At 44.4% G+C, this 23,449-nt stretch overlaps 1 protein-coding gene across 3 annotated transcripts in view; it reads left to right on the top strand.

Annotated features, from left to right (window-relative positions):
* The first annotated feature begins 16,155 nt into the window (after positions 1–16,155).
* The window catches only part of PIK3CA (phosphatidylinositol-4,5-bisphosphate 3-kinase catalytic subunit alpha), a 57,061-nt gene continuing 49,767 nt past the window's right edge, over positions 16,156–23,449 (top strand). For 2 of the 3 annotated variants that reach the window (XM_073674942.1, XM_073674944.1), the window contains exon 1: positions 16,156–16,388. The gene's annotated coding sequence lies outside the window, so the exon portion shown is untranslated. The remainder of the gene's footprint in view (positions 16,389–23,449) is intronic. The other variant, XM_073674943.1, reaches the window with a different exon arrangement.

The following is a 23,449-nucleotide window of genomic DNA, read 5'->3' on the forward strand; positions in this document are numbered from 1 at the left end:
CACGTTTAGAAACAGACAAGTGAAATTTGCTAACCCTGACATAACTGTCACCTTAAGGATGTGCTTTTATCTAGCGGGTTCAGGAACTGAGTCTGCTCCATACCAGGCAGATGTTGGCTGTGATACATAGCCGGCATCTGCCTGTAACAGCAGTGATCAGAGCTCGCCTTGATTGCTGCTGTTTTAAGTATTTAAATGCCTTTGTCAATCACTGACAGTGGCATTATATAGCACAGTGGCTGGTGCATGCACTCAACAGCTCCCATCGCACCTCTGTGATGCAGTTGTGCGTTGCATGTATTGCTGCCATGTTAGTCGTTCAATGAAGCCCAGCCTGAGGTTGGACTCCTTGGACGATGTCACATTCTAAGTGCCGGGACGTTATTACAGCACAATCACTTTTCTATAAAAATTTCCAAAAAATCATGTTAAGCTAGGGCACATCGACACGCATAAGTGAGAGTGTGCCCATGCAACTCCAAAATGTGTATAAAAAAAACAGAGAAACTAGGAGTTTTTGTGCAAAAATATGACAAAAGTCTTTATTAAATACAAATACATACATGGACAAAACTGACAAATATATAAAACCAATTTGTACGGGAGCCAATGCCAGAGAAACCCCCTATGGAATTAACCAGCCAAAGGAAATGGAATAATCTGTACGGAATTGTGAACTAGGAAATCAGAATACGTTTACCTAGTAGCAGGAAGTTGACCTAAGAGTATAATATAGACCCTACGGTCAGAATGTAAGCACAACAGTGCAACCATAGTATAGAAAAACAGGGCCAACAACCAGAAATCAATCCATATCATAATAGTAAACTGAAAGTCCAGAACCCCTTACCCTCAGGTAGATGTCCCGCAAACCCCCAGACTGGTATTAGGGCTGTTTTGTTTCCTCCCAACACGCGTTTCGCGTTGCCTGTGCGCTGCTTTCTCAAGTCACTTTGTAGTGACTGTAATGTCTCCCTCCTTGCACAGACCCTATGACAGGAAGTGAGTGGCTGCAGGGAGAATAAAACATTTTCTCCCTGTAATCCTCTAACCAGGCTAAAAAACTATTTACCCATGGATTAACCCTATATCTGCAGATAAATAGCGTTTCTCAAGGTGACAAGTTACCCTTATAGAGCATCTCTCAGCAGGATTGTGCTCAGTAAACCACATACACTGTCAGGTGGGTGACATTACACTGATTAATATGATACCTTGGTTGATGAAATCCGTCCTGTGGTTCTTGTGTAATCTTTACTTTCAGTTTGGAGATAATGATATGCGCGGGAGGGAAGGGGAGGCAGAGCAGGGCTCATCACAGGGCCCTGTGACGTGCAGGGGAGGGGGGAATATGGTAATTTAGCACAGAAGTGGCGATTTAGGGGAATAGTAAGGAGATAGGAGGGGTTTGCTTGGCATCCCCCGGACGCCAAGCCTCTGGAGAATAGACTTTATAAAACCAGATTTCTCTGCAATCAGACCTCTGCTATGGGCCATACAGGTATGTATAGATTTACTTTTCTATACACTGTATGGCCATAGTAGAGGTCTGATATCACCCAGGGAGGTGACAGATTCCCTTTAAAGGGACTCTGTCAGCACAGAGTGACTGTTCAAGCTAAGTCCCGTCGCTCGGTGCTTCACAGCGGGGCCAAACATTTAAATTCACCTTGCCAGTTGCTTGTTTTCCATCATTTTTCACCCCCCCTCTCTAATTTGATTGACAGCTCTAACTTTCTGACTTCATAGAGCCAGAGAAGGGTGGAGATGGAAGGAAAACAAGCAGGTGGGAAGGTCTATGTAAATGATTGCCCAGCCATGAAGCACTGAGTTTAACACTTGGGTTGAACAGTCATTCTGTGCGGACAGTCCCTTTAAAGAGGTATCCAGTGCACTTGACGGATTACACTCTGGCTCATAACATTGTACATAATGCATCCGCCATTATATAGGAGTATATATCAGTGTAATGCTGGCACGATTCTCCTCATGAGCGGGTCCACTGTAAAATACAAGCAACAGGCATCACGCAGTGTACTCGCTCGTGTGAAACTACCCTGAAGGTTTTATCCAGGGATTTTGATAAAGTGAATCTGTCACTAATGTTATGGTATCCGAACTAAGGCCACGGCCTCACTATCAGTATTTGGTCAGTATTTTTTCTCAGGAGTGGGAGCCAAAACCAGGTGAGGAACAATCAGAGAAAAGGTATAATAGAAACAAGTCAATAATTCTGCATTTATCACCCACTCCTGATTTTGGCTCTCACTTCCGAGAAAAAATACTGACCGAATACTGATCAAATACTGATAGTGGGGCTCTGGCCTTAGGGTAACAAACTAGTGACGGATCCTCCTAGCAAAATGCTGGGTCACTCAGTTGTACCAAAATCCTGTATTGGACAGCTCCAGCACATAATGATGAGTCCTGGATAGTCATGAGTGCCCAACTTTCTCCGTCCCCCGCTGTCACGGGTGTGTCAGAGGTGACAGACAGTCGTCCTGCAGTGGATTGCAGGAGATCTCTCCATTTGGCATTGAAGACAGCCTCTTAGATAAGAGGCTGTCTTTAGGACCGAGCAGCTACCTCTCTCTTGCTAATTAGCTCTCTGCCTGGGTGTATATGTAATTGGTGTGTCTGAGAGGGAGTCGCCAGCTATATCCATTTCTACTTGTGAAGCTTAGCAGGAGCAGAACTCTCTGGAGCTTGAAGCCGTGTGCTAATTTTAGTTCATCTAAAGCTAAGCCATTTCCCCTGTTTTGTCCACCCTTGTTGTCTACAGAGTTTTAGTGGAGGTTGACTAGTGCTAGTCTCCTTCCATCCCTAGCTGTAGCCATATGTCAGGGAGAGTCGGGCGAGGCACGCGTGCAGCGATTGCTGAGCAGGCAATATAGGGACGTTAGGGGAGACAGGGTGACGCTAGACCAGACTAGGAGGTCTCCGCTTCCCCCCTTTCCCTAGTGTCTGGGCTCCCTTTTCCTTTGTGTTGCGTTGCACTAAGTCTTTCCCACACCTGGCGTGACACCCGCTGCTAATTCAGTTAAAAAAAAGAACCTGTAAATCAGGGGCAGGAGAAAGCCGGGAGCTCATGGACATCAGGACTAGTCATTTGCTGCTGACAGAACTTATTTTCCTAATAAAGTATATTACAAATATGTTTAACATCCCTGTCCTCATATTAGATTAAAAAATTACAAATAATAAAACCGTTTATGGTGGGCTATAGTGGGCTATAGTGTGGGCCCCTAGAGTCAATTCCCCTGGTGGGCCCTAGGCACCCCAGTCCGACCCTGCTCACACTGGTAATGCTCCCTTTCATTTAAAATAAGCTCTGGAGGCAGACTCTTAGGGAGATCTGTGTCTGGACCATAGATCTTAACAGCTCAGTTACATATTAAGAAAATTGTGGATTTTTATACAATAAATTGGCTAACAGATATCAAGGTATTATTTAATGCATCAAGAATGACTTACTATTCAAGTTCTGAGGGTTTTTACAGACATACAGTGGTGGCCAAAAGTATTGGCACCCCTGCAATTCTGTCAGATAATACTCAGTTTCTTCCTGAAAATGATTGCAATCACAAGTTCTTTGGTATTATTATCTTCATTTAATTTGTCTTCAATGAAAAAACACAAAAATAATTGTCCTAAAGCCAAATTGGATATAATTCCACACCAAACCTAAAAAAGGGGGTGGACAAAAGCATTGGCACTGTTTGAAAAATCATGTGATGCTTCTCTAATTCGTGTAATTAACAGCACCTGTAACTTACCTGTGGCACCTAACAGGTGTTGGCAATAACTAAATCACACTTGCAGCCAGTTAACATGGATTAAAGTTGACTCAACCTCTGTCCTGTGTCCTTGTGTGTACCGCATTGAGCATGGAGAAAAGAAAGAAGACCAAAGAACTGTCTGAGGACTTGAGAAACCAAATTGTGAGGAAGCATGAGCAATCTCAAGGCTATAAGTCCATCTCCAAAGACCTGAATGTTCCTGTGTCTTCCGTGCGCAGTGTCATCAAGAAGTTTAAAGCCCATGGCACTGTGGCTAACCTCCCTAGATGTGGACAGAAAAGAAAAATTTACGAGAGATTTCAACGCAAGATTGTGCGGATGGTGGATAAAGAACCTCGACTAACATCCAAACAAGTTCAAGCTGCCCTGCAGTCCGAGGGTACAACAGTGTCAACCCGTACTATCCGTCGGCGTCTGAATGAAAAGGGACTGTATGGTAGGATACCCAGGAAGACCCCACTTCTTACCCCGAGACATAAAAAAGCCAGGCTGGAGTTTGCCAAAACTTACCTGAGAAAGCCTAAAACGTTTTGGAAGAATGTTCTCTGGTCAGATGAGACAAAAATAGAGCTTTCTGGGAAAAAACATCAACATAGAGTGTACAGGAAAAAAAAAGAGGCATTCAAAGAAAAGAACACGGTCCCTACAGTCAAACATGGCGGAGGTTCCCTGATGTTTTGGGGTTGTTTTGCTGCCTCTGGCACTGGACTGCTTGATCGTGTGCATGGCATTATGAAGTCTGAAGACTACCAACAAATTTTGCAGCAAAATGTAGGGCCCAGTGTGAGAAAGCTGGGTCTCCCTCAGAGGTCATGGGTCTTCCAGCAGAACAATGACCCAAAACACACTTCCAAAAGCACTATAAAATGGTTTGAGAGAAAGCACTGGAGACTTCTAAGGTGGCCAGCAATGAGTCCAGACCTGAATCCCATAGAACACCTGTGGAGAGATCTCAAAATGTCAGTTTGGAGAAGGCACCCTTCAAATATCAGGGACCTGGAGCAGTTTGCCAAAGAAGAATGGTCTACAATTCCAGCAGAGCATTGTAAGAAACTCATTGATGGTTACCGGAAGCGGTTGTTCGCAGTTATTTTGGCTAAAGGTTGTGCAACCAAGTATTAGGCTGAGGGTGCCAATACTTTTGTCTGGCCCATTTTTGGAGTTTTGTGTGAAATGATCAATGATTTGATTTTTGCTTCATTCTCTTTTGTGTTTTTTCCTTGCAAGCAAATGAAATGAAGATAATAATACCAAAGAATTTGTGATTGCAATCATTTTCAGGAAGAAACTGAGTATTATCTGACAGAATTGCAGGGGTGCCAATACTTTTGGCCACCACTGTATTTGTATATATTTAGCATTTAACACTTAATGAATTCTAACAGTATGAAAATATAAATATTTTAGAGTTGAGCGAATAAACGTCAGTATTTTGTGACTGCCAGGCAAAATCCCTGTGAACCGCTTGCCTGTCGGTATCCCTCTTTCTTATTTATAGGCCTCTGACATGCAAGTATAGAATATTTTAATGCAACAATAAACGTTATGTTTTACTAAGGTGAAGGGATATATTAGGAATTATTCTAGTTGCTTTTGGGCATTTTGGAAATAGATTTGTAGACCTGGCGTGACAACATCATTGCAAACTGACGTGCAATTAATGCTGTACCAGGACTACTTATCAAAAGAGGCACCTGGGATGCCAACAGGTAGGAGGAGATTCGCAGGGCTCCTAACGGACGCCCATGAAATACTGATCTTTATTCGCTCATCTCTAAAATATTTATATTTATTTACTCTTAAAATGAGTTTATTAAGTGTTAAATGCAAAAAGCATAAAAATATATCTGCAAAATCTCTCAGACTTGAATAGTAAGCCATTCTTGAGTTTGTGAAGTGAGTACAGCGGGAGAGCAGACTAGTCTGGTCTCACCCCCAGTCGACTCTACCCAGCGCCGCTACAGGTGATCGATAGGTCACCTCCTATGTATACGCAAGGGAAAGACCCATCAATCACCTGCAACAGCGCTGGGAAGAGCCGGCAGTGGGCGGCACCAGACTAGTCTGCTCTCCAGCTATAGTCCCCGGACGACTCTTCTAAGTATATCTTTTCTGAAACCTCATGTGTTTTAGAAAGTAATATACCTAGGTGCAATCATGCTATGGGCAATGTGAATTGTCTGATAGGTTCCTTTTAAGAGATGTGTCCGATATATTGTATTTATGAGTAAATGTGTGCATACATAGGACTACATGATGACTTGATGACCCACAGGGGGTTCAACACAATGAGTACGACTGTTCCATTTATTGTAGGTGGAATTGTCAGAGACCATGAGGCTGTGTACTCAGCAACAGTCCCTATTATTCTCTGGATTAGTGGTAGTCCCAGTGGTCAGTCCCTACCTAGCATGACTGTTTTCTTTCAGAAATGTAAGGAGGTATCTTTTGTACATGGTATTACTACTATTTAAGCAATGTGTGTCAGGATTATTTAGGGTAGAGATTTGCATATGCATTTCATGGAGGCAACATAGAGTAAAACGACTCATTTTCTGTAAATGCTGATCCATTGGTGTCTGCTTTTTACTTCCGACTCACCCATTACACAGTCACAGTATCGCAATCAAACACCATCACACAGTAACACCATTACACAGTCACACTATCGCATAGTCACACACTATCGCAGTCACACTATCATACACACGATCGAGGTCACACTATTACATAGTAACACCATCGCAATCACTCTATTACATAATTGCAGTCAAACTATCACAGACACACAATTACACAGTAACACTACTACACAGTCACACTATTGCAGTCACATAATTGCAGTCACGCTATCACATAGACACACTACTACACGGTCTAACTATCGCACAGTCCCCCACCATCGCACAGTAACACCATTACACAGTCACACTATCGCAGTCACACTATCATAGAGACACACGATCGAGGTCACACTATTACATAGTAACACAATTGCAATCACTCTATTACATAATTGCAGTCAAACTATCACAGACACACTATTACACAGTGTGACTGCAATAGTGTGACTGTGTAGTAGTGTTACTGTGTAATAGTGTGTCTATGTGATAGTGTGACTGCAATAGTGTGACTGTGTAGTAGTGTTACTATCACATAGACACACTACTACACAGTCACACGATCGCACAGTCACACTATTACATAGTAACACTATTGCAGTCACATTATTCCACAGAAACAATATTACAGTCACACTACCACACAGTAACACTGTCAGTCACACTATCACAGTCATGCTATTCCACAAACTATCGCACAGTCACACTATCACACAGTCCATTGCACAGTCACACACTATTACACAGTCACACTATAAGGGCAGGGACACGCAGCCGTATTTCTCGTGCGAGAATCGCATCATAAACCTCGTACTGGCCGGCATCTCTCCTAACCTGAGCTTGACAGCTGAATAGAAATCCATCATGCTGTCACGCTCCGGTCAGGAGAGGTGCCGGCCAGTCCATTCAGTGTGATGAGATCATCACTACACTATTACACAGTCACACTATCGTATAGTCACAGTACTACACAATAACACTATCACACAATCACACTCTCGCACAGTCACACACTTTTACATAATTGCAGTCACACTATCACACTATCCATTTCCTTGAGGCCACAGAGAATAAGACCCATTTTCTGTAAATGCTGTTCCATCGGTGTGTCTTTCACTTTTGACTCATTACACAGTAAGACCATTACACAGTAACACCACTACACAATAACACTATTACACAGTCACACATTATTGCGCAGTGTCACAGAAAATATTAAAATCTCTGCAGCCACAAGTGAGGGGGGCAGTCACCCCCTCCCTCCCTCCTCCTCCTCTCTCTTTTGCAGTAGGACAAGAACTGGCAATCTAGCTGACACTCTTAGGCTAAGTGGCCACGATGCAGAAATGCTGCATATTTTTTACGCTTCTCCCTGACAGGAAAAACGCATGCGGATTGTACATGCGTTTTTCCCGCCAGGTAGAAGTGTTTGTCAAGCGTCTTTGCATGCGGGTTATCAAGCGCTTTTCCAAGGGATTTTAGCATCCCTTGGAAAAGTGCTTGACAACTCGTTCACACTATATAAATTCATGCAACCGGCATGGAGTTATAGTAGTGTGACCAAGTTAGTTAAAAAAAAAAAAGAATAAGAATGGTAAAAAATAAAAAAATAAAGTTTATACTCACCTTCCATTGTCCTCCCGGTGTTTTGTCTGCTTCGTCCGGTCTCTTGCAATGCTCGCGATGATGTGAAGGACCTGCGGTGACGTTATTGAGCCATGTGATGGGTCACATGACTCAGTGACGTCATGGCAGGTCCTTCACAACAGCGCAAGCAGTGCAAGACACCGGACGGAGCAGACAAAACACCGGGAGGACAATGGAAGGTAAGTATAAACTTTATTTTTTATTTTAAATTCTTTTTTTTACAGTTTCTATGGTACCCAGGTCTGGATGAGAGTCTCCTCTCCTCTAGACTTGGGTACCATCCGCACATAGAAACGCATAATATCCGTGTGTACAAATGTACTGACACGGATATTATGCGTTTCAATGCAAGTCAATAGCGGCGATTACGCTGCGTGTCCACAAAATTAATGGACATGCTGCAGATTTTTGAGCGCAGTATAAATGCTGCGGAAAAATCCGCAGCATGGGCATTGACATTGCGGTTTGTCATTGGGGACCATGGGGGGCGGATTACCAAGCGTTTCCCAAGCGTTTATGCTGCGGAAATTCTGCAGCATAAACGCTTGGAAAACGCATAGTGGGCACACAGCCTTAGGGTATGTGACCACGATGCAGAAATGAAGCAGAAAATTTCTGCAGCGTTTCTGCATGTTCTTTGTAGTCAAAGACGCTTGCGGATTTTACACGCGTTTTTACATGCGGATTTGACTTGCGTTTTTCAAATGCATTGGGACCTCAAATCCGCATTCAGAAACGCACAAATAATGGACATGCTGCAGATTTTTCCGCAAGGAAAATCCGCTGCGGAAAATTCGGCAGCATGGGCACAGAACATGCAGATTTTCATTAGAGATCATGGGGCACGTATTACCAAGTGTTTTGCAAGTGTTTACGCTGCGGAAATTCCGCATCAAAAACGCTTGAAAAACGCATAGTGGGCACACAGCCTTAGAATTAGTCTAGTACAATGGACATAAAGGAGTAGGAAGTTAGTTATATCTGGATAGTGAACCATCCTAATTAGAATGTAGGCAGTTCCTTTTAGGACAACAGACCCCTGCAGTGGAAGAGGTTGTCTTTTGTGAAAGACTGAGATTTATAGAATAGACAGGTAATTGAACCAGGAGGTCTTTTCATAGGGTTGGACAACAAAAAGGTACAAGTGTTTACATATAGACACAGACGTGGAAGAAGCCTTTTGTCCCCAGGAAATACATTGTCCCTCAAAGGAAATGTTATACATTTACAATAGACAGCTGTCTCCAAAAGAAAATTGGGAAAATTTTGGCGGTTTGTATAAATCCGATAGTGATGGGACATACATTTTCAGCATGAGGGCGAATAGGGGAAGAAGATGCATATTTTTTCCTAACTGTAACCCCTGCCTATAGGCCACAAAATTGGTAATGGGCAAATCACTGACAGCAGCCATGTCATGTCTGGTCTCTGGGTAACGATACAATCCCAATAGAAAATCTCGAACTTCGGCGATCATCCGGAGAGGAGTTATCGCATAAATTGGGAATATCATAAAATCCTGAAGGGCTGAGGACAGCCCACAACCTGGCCCACGTGAGGTCATCACAGGAGGGTGTGGGTGTAACTCAGGTGCTGATAAAAGATCAAGGCAAATTATGATCTGGGTTCAATGCTAAGGAAGATACATGTCAGTGTAGGTTTGATCCCGTTAATTAGACATTTTCAATTGCCTTGCTTCCATCCGCTAGCTGAATTATCTCTGTGATTGGCATAGTAGGTTTCTTTTGTTTTATCCATTTTATGTAACTGTATATTCTGTATTGTTTTGTCCCCTTTGTAAAATCTTTTGTATATATTTTTTTTATAAACACTGCCTTTTTGGATTAAATATAAAATATAATAGTTCTGATCCTTCTGTCCAGTAAACCGCGCCCGAAGCCATATTACATAGTTACATAGTTTATAAGGCCGAAAAAAGACAAGCGTCCATCCAGTTCAGCCTATTTCTTGTGCACTGCAGCTATTCCGCAAAAAAAAACAAAACAAAACAAAAAAAAACATGCGGTATAGGCCAATTGACATCATTGAGGAAAAAATTCACTTCCCGACACCAATCTGGATTAATTAACTATCACTAAGCATAAGATGTAATTTTATTGTTCTCAAGAAAGGCGTCCAGGCCTCTCTTGAACTCATTAAGTGAGTTGGACATCACCACTTCCTCTCCCAGAGAGTTCCAGAGTCTCACGGCTCTGACCGTAAAGAATCCCCTTCTATGCTGGTGCAGGAACCTCCTTTCCTCCAGACGCATAGTGTGCCCCCTCGTCTTTGTCACCATCCTTGGTATAAACAGGTCATGGGAGAGATCTCTGTACTGCCCCCTGATGTATTTATACATGTTTATGAGGTCTCCCCTAAGCCTTTTTTTTTCCAACGTAAATAGGCCTAATTTTGACAACCTCTCTGGGTATTCTAGTCCCTCCATTCCCTTTATTACCTTAGTCGCCCTCCTTTGTACCCTCTCTAGCTCCAATATGTCTTTCCTGAGCACCGGAGCCCAGAACTGTGCACAATATTCTAAGTGCGGCCTTACCAGCGCTTTATACAGAGGAAGAACAATGTTCTCATCATATGCCCCTATTCCTCTTCTGATGCATGCCATGACTCTATTTGCCTTCGCAGCTGCTGCCTGACACTGGGCACTCCAATTTAATTTGCTATTAACCAAGACGCCCAGGTCCTTCTCCATGTCAGATTTCCCCAACGTTTTCCCATTTAATATGTATGGGTGACTGCTGTTTTTCTTTCCCATGTGCATGACCTTACATTTATCGGCATTGAACCCCATTTGCCATTTTTTGGCCCAACTCCCCAATTTATCTAAATCCTCCTGTAGCTGTGCCCTATCCTCATCTGTGTTAACTACTTTACAAAGTTTAGTATCATCTGCAAATATTGCTATTTTACTATGCAACCCTTCCACTAGATCATTAATAAATATATTAAATAATATAGGGCGCAAGACAGACCCTTGAGGCACCCCGCTAGTAACCCTGACACCCCCTGAGCTTACTCCATTGATAACCACCCTCTGCTTTCTATCACTCAGCCAGCTATTTACCCACTTGCACACATTATCCCCCAGACCAAGCATTCTCATTTTATATACCAACCTTTTGTGTGGCACGGTATCAAACGCTTTGGAGAAGTCAAGGTATACAACATCCACTGACTCTCCCCGGTCCAGCTGTGAGCTCACCTCCTCGTAGAAGGCAATCAGGTTTGTTTGGCAGGAGCGATCTCTCATGAATCCATGTTGATATGGAGTTAGACAGTTATTATCATTAAGATATTCTACAATAGCATCTCTAAGAAATCCTTCAAACAATTTACCCACAACAGACGTTAAGCTGACTGGTCTATAGTTCCCAGGGTCACTTTTAGACCCCTTTTTGAATATTGGTACCACATTTGCTTGGCGCCAGTCTAGTGAGGCAGTCCCTGTCCATAAAGAGTGCTTGAATATAAGATACAGCGGTCTGTCTATCACATTACTTAATTCTTTTAGTACCCGGGGGTGTATGCCATCTGGGCCTGGTGACTTGTCTATTTTGATATTATTTAGGCGTTTCTGAACTTCCTCCTGGGTTAGGTGGGTGATATTTAGCGGAGGGTTTACTTTATCACTTTGCATTTCCTCCGATAAATTGTTTTCTTTTGTGAAAACAGTGGAGAAGAAGCTATTGAGTAGGTTTGCTTTACCCTCATCGCCCTCTATGATTTTACCCAGGTTATTTTTCAATGGGCCAACTCCATCAGTTTTAATCCTTTTACTGTTTATATAGTTAAAGAACAGTTTGGGATTCGTTTTACTTTCCTTGGCAATTAGTCTCTCTGTCTCCTCTTTTGCTATTCTTATTTGTTTCTTACAGATTTTGTTTTTTTCCCTATAAGTTATTAGCGCTTCCTCGCTGCCTTCTTGTTTAAGTTTACCGAAAGCCCTTTTTTTGTTTTTCATTGCCCTCTTGACTTCCTCATTTAGCCACATTGGCTTCCTCCTATTCCTAGCCCTTTTATTCCCATAAGGTATGTACCTTCTACAGTGACTATGTAGGACTGTTTTGAAAATTTCCCATTTTCTATCCGTGCTCCTATTACTGAAGATACTATCCCAGTCTATAAGGTGAAGGGCATCTCTTAGCTGATCAAACTACTGAAGCACATGTGGAATTGTATAATGTTGTGGTCACTATTTCCCAGGTGCCCCCCGACCTGCACCTCAGTTATTCTGTCTGGCCTGTTAGTTAATATTAAGTCTAAAAGGGCCGTCCCTCTAGTTGGTTCCTGCACAAGTTGTGACAAATAATTGTCTTTGATAATTGACAGAAACCTGTTTCCTTTCTGAGATCTACAGCTTTCTGTTTCCCAGTCTATATCGGGGTAGTTGAAGTCCCCCATAATAATCACCTCGTTATTTTTTGCTACTTCGTCTATTTGTCTCATTAATAGACTTTCCATGGCTTCTGCTATATTTGGTGGTTTATAACAGACTCCTATGATAATTTTATTATTGTTTTTTGCCCCATGTATCTCCACCCATAAGGACTCGACCTCCTCATTTCCCTCCCATACATCCTCCCGTATTGTAGGCTTTAGACACGTCTTTACATATAGACAGACTCCACCCCCTTTCCGATTTCTTCGATCCCTTCTAAACAGACTGTAACCCTGTAAGTTAACTGCCCAGTCATAGCTTTCATCCAACCATGTCTCGGTTATTCCCACTATGTCATAGTTACCTGTAGATATTTCTGCTTCCAGTTCATCCATCTTGTTTGTCAGGCTCCTGGCATTTGCTAGCACGCAGTTTACACGATTTTGTTTTGTTCCAATCTTCTCCCTGTGGATTGTATTAGAAATTTTCTTACCTCCCTTCCAAGTATCTTGTCTTGGACCTTCTTTGTCGCACTTCATATCTTTCATTAGTATGTCCTCTGGTTGCATGTTCGTGTCCGGCGTTTTTCTTCCCATCCCCTCTTCTTCTAGTTTAACGCCCTCCTGATGAGTGTTGCGAGTCTCCTGGCGAATGTGTGTTTCCTGGGTTTGTTGAGGTGTAGTCCGTCTCTGGCAAGGAGTCCATCATAGAGGTAATTCACACCGTGGTCGAGGAATCCAAATCCTTGTTGTCTGCACCATCGTCTCAGCCAGCTGTTCACATCAAGGATCCTGTTCCATCTCCTGACGCCATGCCCGTCTACTGGAAGGATAGAAGAAAAAACTACCTGCGCATCCAGTTCTTTTACTTTCTTCCCCAATGCTTCAAAGTCCTTGCAGATTGTCGGTAGGTCCTTCTTTGCCTTGTCATTGGTGCCAACATGTATCAGAAGAAATGGGTGGACATCCTTGGGACTGATGAGCTTTGGTATCCTATCGGTAACATCCTTGATCTTCGCCCCTGGGAGGCAGCATACTTCTCTTGCGGTTATGTCCGGTCTGCAGATAGCTGCTTCTGTTCCTCTCAGTAGTGAGTCTCCCACCACCACCACTCTTCTTCCCTTCTTGGCTGTCCTTTTTCTTGTCGCTTCTGGGTGTTTCTGGGTACTCTTTTCTTTTTTGCTTGCTGGTAGTTCCTCATCCTTAGGTGTGCCATCTTCGTCCTCCACAAGTCCTTGGAATCTGTTTCTCAGTTGTGTGGTTGGTGGTGTCTCCATGGTCTTCTTGCTTCTTTTGGTCACTTGCCTCCACTTGTCTGCCTCTGGAGGTACCCTGACGCTTCCTTCACTTTCTGTGACCAGTAGTGACGCTTCTGTTCTGTCCAGGAAGTCTTCATTTTCCTTGATGAGTTTTAATGTCGCAATTCTTTCTTCCAGTCCCCGCACCTTTTCTTCTAAAAGAGCCAGTAGTCTACACTTCTGGCAGGTGAAGTTGGTTTCAGCTTCTGGTCGATCTGTGAACATGTAGCACATGTTGCAGCTCACCATGTAGGTTGTCACATCTGCCATGCTGCTCCTTGTCCCTGCTGACTTGATGTCTGTCTTCTTTCTTGTGATACCCTAGGATAAACAAATTCGCGCGCCGTCAGGCGCGCGGTTTGGCGTTGCTTTCCAAGCAGCTGGTCCCGGCTGTACCCAACGATCTTCTAGCTGAAGGAGACTCTTCGCTTTTCCCAGAAGGCACCTGGAATATGCAAATTGCCCTCTTCAAGCTTCAATCCCTGGTTTTCCATATGCTACCTATCAGGCTGGTGGTGGCAGCTAATAATCTTTCTAGGGTTTTCGTGGAGTTCGCAGTGACCGTATCGGGGGTATATACATATATTCCATGTGTTGGAATCGGAGGTATATATACTTTACGATCACTGTTAGTTTCCCGATAACTGGCCTATTAGTAGAAAAAGCCTGTAGCCTCCTCCGTTAATCGTTGGTTATTCGCGTAATTGTCTGGAGGATAGAAGGCAGCAGAGAGCTGTTCGCTCCAAAAGATCACAGTGGGTGGATCTGCATGACCGCCCTGGCTGCAATATTTTGACAAATTGGTGGCAGCAGTGGGATTCTGCGTGATCCCTCCAGTGTCATATTTGACAACTGGTGGCAGCGGTGGGATTCTGAGTGATCCCTCTGGTGTCATCCTTGACACACAGTCACACTGTTGCACAGTCACATTATCGCAGTCACACTATTAAGCCACGGCCCCACTATCAGTATTTGGTCAGTATTCGATCAGTATTTTTTCTCAGGAGTGGGAGACAAAACCAGGTGAGGAACAATCAGAGAAAAGGTATAATAGAAAGAAGTGCCCCAATTCCGCATTTATCACCCACTCCTGGTTTTGTCTCCTGGGAACAATACTGTTGGAATACTGACCAAATACTAATAGTGGGGCCGTTGTCTTATAGTAACACTATCGCACAGTCACACTATTAGGCCACGGCCCCACTATCAGTATTTGGTCAGTATTTTTTCTCAGGCGTGGGAGCCAAAACCAGGTGAGGAACAATCAGAGAAAAGGTATAATAGAAACAAGTCACCAATTCTGCATTTATCACCCACTCTTGGTTTTAGCTCCCACTCCTAAGAAAAAATACTGACCAAATACTGATAGTGGGGCCATGGTCTTATAGTAACACTATCGCAACCACACTATGGCATAGTCACACTAGTACACAGTAACACTATTAGGCTATGTGCACACGGTGTGTTTTTTTATGCGGTAAATCCACGCGGAATTGGCCCCAAAAACACATTGCAAACCTTTTCCCAGCATTTTCTATGAGAATTTGCAAGTTCTGTGCACATGATCAGGATTTTTCCTGACTGAATTTCATGTGCGTTTAAATAAGTAGCATAACCATTCTTTGTGCGTTTTTCCCATAGAACGCATTAGAAAAAAACCATGGCAAAAATGCATCAAAACTATGCGGAATTTCTGCAGCGTTTTTGCTGCCAAGAGGTGCAGAAACGCTGCAGAAACTTCTGCAAGCAAAACCTGATTGTGCGCACATTAGTCACACTACCACACAGTAACCCCCCACACAGTAACACTCACACACTAACCCCCCCCCACAGTAACACCATCACACAGTAATCCCCCACACAGTAACACCACCACCACAGTAACATTACCACCACACAGTAACACCACCACACAGTAACACCACCACACAGTAACACCACCACACAGTAACACCACCACACAGTAATACCACCACACAGTAACACCACCACACAGTAACACCACCACACAGTAACACCACCACACAGTAACACCACCACCACACAGTAACACCACCACACACTAACACCATCACAGTAACACTACCACCACAGTAACACCATCACACAGTAACACTACCACACACTAACACCATCACAGTAACACTACCACCACAGTAACACCATCACACAGTAACACCACCACACAGTAATCCCCCACACAGTAATATTACCACCACCACACAGTATCACTGCCACCATCACACAGTAACACTATTCGCAGTCACACTAGTACATAATACCACTATTGCAGTGTCACAATATTACAGTCACACTATCGCACATTTCACTGTCTCAAAAGTCATTTCTAAATAAAGTATCAAGGATTTTGAAGAGAAAAAAATAAGGAGCCCAACGTGTGAGGCGGAGAGTGACGTCACCGGATGCCGGAAGCCGGAGCGGAAACGGAGCGGCAGAGGAGGAGGAGGAAAAAAATAACAAAACGAGCCGAGTAGAAGGAGTGGGAACCGGGCGGTGATACCAGAGGCCGAGGCTCTCCGCCTGTCCCGGTGACCCCCACCGGGGGAGGATGGAGAAGGACACAGCTCGGTAAGGGCACTGGAGTAATTGGAGCCCGGAGTCTGAAGGTAGGAGCTTCACTTAGGGGAACGGGTGAGAGGAGTGAGGTGTCAGCTATTAGTATGGCGGTGTGACAGCCGGTGTGCAGTGCCGGCTACAGGTGACACTGACTGCAGCGCGGAGCGGCCTCTACAAGCCGCTGACCAGGAGGCACCTGTGGCTCCTCAGCACCGAGCCCTGACTGCCCTGCTGGTGTCAGCAGCCTGTGGCCCCGGGATCAGAGATCACCTGCCTGAGAGTAAGCGGGGATGTGGTTGTCATGGTGCAGTAATGGCAGACGCCAGGGTGACACTCGGTGATGGCTGTGTCCGGATTATCACCTGCAGGTTGTGACTATGTGGACACTGCTGAGATCTCCTCAGTCCCTGCACTGCTAGACAGGAGCTTATTGCACTCAGATCCCTGTGGTCGGGGTTGGAGTCTGATCTAGATTTCTGTGAAGTTTCAGTCAGTAGAAGCTTAAAACATATTTATTGGTTTATGACCTTTTACAGTGAATTGGTTACTCCTCATTTTTATTAATTTCTAAAGGTGTGTTTTGGAAAAATAGGAGTTGGAGCTTAAACCTTGACCTATTGACTCCAGAGCGCTGATATAGATACATGTATCTGTGTATATAGAATGGAAGCAGCACTCCAATGGAGGGAAGAGACAAAGATGCATTTTATGCACCCAGATACATGCGTCATTTCAGCTTCTAATATAATATATATATCGTTCAAGGTGTATTCTCATGAGCGGGTATTAGAGGGTGTATAGCGCTGATATGAATACAGCACTCGCTGCACGGAATAAGAGTACTGCTGTACGAATGTTGCCACGTGATCCCGCATAGTGTAGCTGTTGAGTTGTCATATAGGATAACTTACAAACATGAGAATACCCCTTGAACACCTTTACCGCATAATTAAAATGTCATATTCCAGGACAGCTCTTCCTTCTGATGTGCCCTGTAAGCACTGAGAAAGCTGTGTGAGAATGAAGGCTTACGTGTAAGGAGCATTTTCTCCTCTCTGGAGCTGTAGGTAGGACACTTTCCTGAACCTTTTCCTGTGAGAGAGGAAGCCGAGGGACTGAGGATATGCCGTTCACCGTTCCTGCTCACACAGCAGTATTGTCTCCCGAGATTTTAGAATGTTTGTCTTGTCCATCACAAAGGGAAATTAGTCCCTTCCCCCAACCTGTCGTGTTATACTTTCATGTCATGTTATCGGTTTTCTAATTTTACCTACTGGTTGTTTTGTTATAGGATTTTTGTAATTGGTTGTATTTTATTATTTTTGTGACGCATGTTGTTACATATTGTTATCTATGTAGTATTTTGCTTGCTTGTCTTTTGTTTGAGTTGTTTTTGACAGTTATCATTTATTTTCTCTGCCCAGGGTCACACCAGGAGTCAGCCAGAACAGATGTAGTATTTCCATTACCTTTTTCTTCCTGTTTAGGTTCTGCTCCCCCTTTTTTTTTTTTTTTTTTTTTTTTTTTTTTTTTTTTTTTGTACTAAAGTTGTATTATACCTAAAAGTGTTCTAAACAGTAAGTTATGTAACTTGCTACTCTGGTCATATTAGCTCAGGTGCCCTGATTTGCTGGTAGCCATTTCTTCCTGGGTTCTCACCGATTTGCTTTTGGTACTGTGCTCCATTTAGGATGGCGTTTCCTTCCTGGCCTTTACAGTTGTTGGATATTACCTTATCACAGAGCCATATTATATGGATCCATAGTGTAATAACCAGAGAAATCTCTGGGCTGTTTTGTACCTACGTCTGGTCCAGGAGTTCTATTATAAATCAGTGAGAGAATGAAATGCTTGCCCCATTGGTATTCTTCTAGTGGATATTACAGTACCTCCCACCTGCACATACATTATATACTCCTTGCTCAACTAAACAGAATCATGTATATTTGTGTGTGCGCCCTACACCACCTCTGTGCTGTTTCTTATTAGCCTTGTGTATATGTAGCGCCCCGAGGGTTCGGCCGCTACAGGGGTATTGCACCTCTGCCAGAGGTGTGATATTCCACTCCCAGGTAAGAATGGAGTGTGGACCAGGGCTCAGTTAGCTGCATGCAGCACACACACCCCATTTCCGAGGGACAGCTCAACGGTGCTCCCACTAGACATAAGTGCAGGCACGACCGACCATGTCCCTGCTGGAGTGGGGAGGGAGGGGTGGAACACCCAGTGCTGTAGGGGCAGATAGGGGGCGGTTTCTGAGCGTAGATAGGAGCCCATTGGTTGCTGGTCACCTGGGCTCATGGTCAGAGGGAGGTATAAAAGGTGGGCACAATCTTAGTTCTGGGTCAGTTCAGCCAGAGGAGAAGACAGGGAGTAGAGGCTCTGTAGGAGCTCTACTCCAGGAGGGCCTAGTGAGAGGCCGAGGAGGAGGTGAAGGGGAGCTGAGATTCTGGCTCATCTCAGCTCCAAGAGAAAGGAACAGAACAGGAACTGCAAAGAAGGAGAGACAGAGAAACAGAAGGGCTCAGGAACAAGAAGGTGGAAGGGACCCTAAGAACCCACGAGAATCCAGGGTGCAGGGTCAGGCAGATTAAGGGTACCGGATCCCAAGTTGGTGGAGGAGAAACAACCCTCAGCCAAAGACCGGTCGTCGTGATCATCTATTGGTGCGACACCTCATCAAACCTGCTAGGAAGGCACCATATAGGACAGCGGAGGACGGGGCCCACGTTTAACCGCACAAGTCCGCGGCAGCTGGACAAAAGTGGGTCACTGGTGAGGCAGGCCAGAGAAAGGATAAAAGGGGGTCCTGTGCCATGCTCCTGAGCTGCCTGGGAGTTGACCGAGCCCCTCACCTGGTGGACGCAGCACGGCTCGGGCGGTCACTGCTGACAGAAGTGACCCGGAACAAACGAACTGTGAGTAAAGACCCTGGACTGTAACTTGTTGTCTGTGTGCTCCTTCGCACCTCCAGCACTATCAGCACCAGGACTCGCACTACCATCACTCCCACCATCCACTACACTGCCCTGGGGCTGCACTCTTCCCGTGGGGAGTCACATCACCTCAGCTGCACCCATCATCAGCCCCAGCGGACTGCCTTGCAGCGGCGGTTCCTAATAACCGCAATCCACGGGTGGCGTAGTCGGACATTATTTGGAGCGCATAGCAGACTACCATTGGCCTGACCACCCTGAGCCGCGGGACCGGGCCGCCACTACTACTACCCCCATCGTTTCCCTATCGCCCGGATCCGCGTGCCCCACGGCCCAGGGGGCGAGTCATATACAGTACCAGAGAAAAGTGCAGAAACGCCAATTCATAGAATAGCTAGGATCAGTAGTCAGACCCGGAGTGGCCCATCTACATCTCATGTAAGTTATTTTGAGCTTTTCCAACATGGGGCTTCTAATATGTTGGTGCTTAGCCATGAAGTGCACTGAAGAAACTGTGTTCAAAAACGGCAACAAAGAAAGCTGGAGGAATTTCCTGCAATGGTCACGTGTCGTAATTGACACAGCTGGAAATGGACAGACTGGCTGGGGATCTGAAATATTAGCATGAGTTTTTTTGTGACTTGTTTTTATGCCTTTGTTTAGTTGGGGGTTTTCTGTTTTAAGGTTTTATTTTTCTTAAACCTGTGAGCACGTTTTTACATATGAAGTAGTAGTAGTATGGCTGTGTGGGTGCATGTTCCCCAATAGGTTATTCATATTTTTTTTTTTTTTTTTTTAGAGCGATCCAATGTGCCAGTCATAAGAAATGTAGTGTAAAAGCCATATGAAAATCAGGCTGGATTTGTACAGGGGGCGTCAGTGCATTTAGAAGGAGTCCAAGAGCATTGCTACTCCCCCAGTGCACTTCCAGCCTAATTTGCATATGTCTTGCATATTAGATTGTTCATGCCTGGCACATGGGATTGCTACCAAAAAATGTAGGATTATTGGTGTACTAGTGCCTACCGCTACTTCTGTATGTAAAAAAACACGCTGCTGATTGGGCTCCGGGAACATGAGTGCCGACACCACTGCAACGGCGCCTGCATGAAAGGTGAATATAGATGTTTTTATTTTAACGGGGGCAAATATTCCGAGTTGGAAGGGGTTGTTACCAAATCACACCCTCCCTCTTTACAGAAAGCCACTCTTGTCGAATTATCTAAATGTGGTTACATAGTATGTATAGGAGTTTTAGTTCTATTTGAAGCGGAGTTCTAGCACATTTATCTCTGTAAAATGGAAAATAGTTTTGTCTTCTCTATCACACCTGCTTCTTCACTCACCAAACACTTCAGTTTCTAGGTTTCTGTTCCTTAAGCACCTGACTCCTTAGTATCTGGTAATAAGTAAACAGAGGGTATTGTTTTCAGTAGTATGACATATCATTTAGTCCATCATCCCTAAGGAATGAAGCAAGAATATACTGATTCAAGGTGGTTTCACACAGCTTTTTTTTCAAATCCACTGCAGTTTTTTGAAAGGGTTGTCCAAATTTAGTAAGTTACATACTCCCAAGAAAAGGGCTTTGAAGTGCTCTGCTTGAGTGGGGAGAGATGGTCGCACATACACACCACCACTCCACTCCAGGCCTTGTTTTTTTGTTGTTTTTTTTTTTTTTATCTAGACTTAATCATTGGTGGTCTAATCTTAAGATAGCTCATCAATGTTTGACCCCTCTCCACTCATCTCAGCTGAAGACTTGTCAATCTTCTGCTTGAAGAATGTGGCAAACATAAGGCAAAGCTTTTGCCATAAGTCCCCACAGCCCCTGTTCACAACTACTCAACTCTCCTCCAAAACCAGCTTCTCCGCCATCACGGAAATTCAACTTTCCTCTTTACTCTCCAAGTCTCATCTCACCACCTGTGAACTTGACCCAATCCCGTCCCACCTCATCCCAAACCTTACCGCAGTCTTCATCCCAACCCTAACCCACCTGTTCAACCTGTCACTAACAACTGGTGTCTTCACCTCGTGCTTCAAACATGCCTTGATCACACCCATCCTCAAAAAGCCCTCCCTTGACCCATCCTCTCTGACTAGCTATCGCCCCATATCACTTTTCCCCTGTGCCTAAAAACCACTGGAACAACACGTCCATCTTGAACTGTCCTCCCACCTCTCCTCCTGCTCCCTCTTTGACCGCTTACAATCTGGCTTCCGGCTGCACCACTCGACTGAAACTGCTCTGACTAAAATCATCAACGACCACCTAACCGCCAAATCCAAGCAACACTACTTTGTCCTCCTCCTGGACCTGTCACCTGCCTTCTACACAGTAGACCATTCCCTCTTACTACAGACTCTCTCATATCTCGGCATCTCAGACTTGGCCCTATCTTGGATCTCCTCATACCTAACAGACCGGACATTCAGTTTTTTCCACTCACACACTACCTCCTCATCTCACCCCCTATCTGTCGGCATCCCCAAAGTCTTAGTTCTAGGACCCAAGCTCTTCTCAATCTACACCGCTGGCCTGGGACAGCTCATAGTCTCACGGCTTTCACTATCACCTCTATGCTGATGACACACAGATCTACCTCACTGGACCTGATATCACCTCCTTATTAACCAGAATCCCACAATGTCTGTCCTCTATTTCATCTTTCTTCTCTGATAGATTCCTAAAACGTAATATGGATAAAACTGAATTCATCATCTTTCCACCATCTCACTTAAACCCCCCCATCTGACGTATCAAAGTCAATGGCTGTCCCCTCTCCCTAGTCCCACAAGCTCTCTGCCTCGGAGTAACCCTTTACGCTGATCTCTCCTTCAAACCACATATCCAAGCCCTTTCCACTTCCTTCTGACTCCAACTCAAAAATATTTCCTGGATCTGCACATTTCTCAACCACTAATCAGCAAAAACACAAATGCATGCCCTCATCATCTCCTGCCTTGACTACTGCAACCTCCTGCTCTGTGGTCTCCCTTCTAACAATCTCGCACCCCTCCAATCTATCCTAAACTCTGCTGCCTGACTAATCCACCTGTCCTCCAGGTAACCCCCGGCCTCTCCTCTCTGTCAATCCCTCCACTAGCTCCCCGTTACCCAGAGACTCTAGTTAAAAACCCTAACCATGGCATACAAAGCCATCCACAACCTGTCTCCGCCATATATCTGTGACCTAGTCTCCCGGTACTCACCTGCACGCAACCTCCGATCCTCACAAGATCTCCTTCTCTACTCCCCTCTTATCTCCTCTTCCCACAATTGTATACAAGATTTCTCCTGTGCATCCCCCCTACTCTCTACAACCGTTCAATGTAAAACCTGCAGTAACTTTCCCTTCACCATACGCTGCACCACCAGCTCTACCCTCACCTACTGTATCCTCACCCTTTCCTTGTAGATTGTGAGCCCTCGCGGGCAGGGTCCTCTCACCTCCTGTACCAGACGGTGACTCATTTTTGTTCAAATTATTGTATTTGTTTGCTATGTATATCCCTTTTTAAACATGTAAAGCGCCATGGAATTAATGGCGCTATAATAAATAATCTGTGAGGTTGCAATCTCTGGGATCCCCAGCAGTCTACAGAATGAAAAGGTTTCAGCCCCTTCAGTGATTTTACAGTGGCTTGTTAGGATAGGTGCATACAAGATCTTTTTCAGGTGAAAAGGTGCTCAGAAAAGGCCCAAAAGAAATGACAGAAGCATTTCAATGTAAAACTCTTGAAGTGACCTGACCATTCTTCAGTCTTGTTCCGCTTGGAAGACCCTCTGTATTTTACAATAAATGTCAGTGAGAGGGCTCAGAAGACTCCCGGGTGTCTTTTTGAGCGTTTTCTGAGTGATTACTACTTTATCAGCATATCATTGATCCTTACACACCACAAACTGTGAACAGCGTTTAATGAGGTAAAACTACTTCTACTTCAGCTAATCGCTGCTGCACTTCTGCGATGTCTGTCATCACTGACCTCTACAGCCGGTGAATGTGCTTCTCTGAAGAAAACAATTTCTGCCTTATTGTGCCATAGATTAAACGTGACTCGGGGAACTCCCTGTAAATTCCCAGGAGTTTCCGCCGGTTGTTTACTTATTGTTTTAGCGCATTCTTGTCTTATAATTCACTGAATTTCTATAGACAAATCAGTTATCAGTG

The sequence above is a fragment of the Phyllobates terribilis genome, unplaced genomic scaffold, assembly GCF_046119375.1.
Source record: "Phyllobates terribilis strain yellow unplaced genomic scaffold, ASM4611937v1 Scaffold_3__8_contigs__length_932513732, whole genome shotgun sequence".
NCBI lineage: Eukaryota > Metazoa > Chordata > Amphibia > Anura > Dendrobatidae > Phyllobates > Phyllobates terribilis.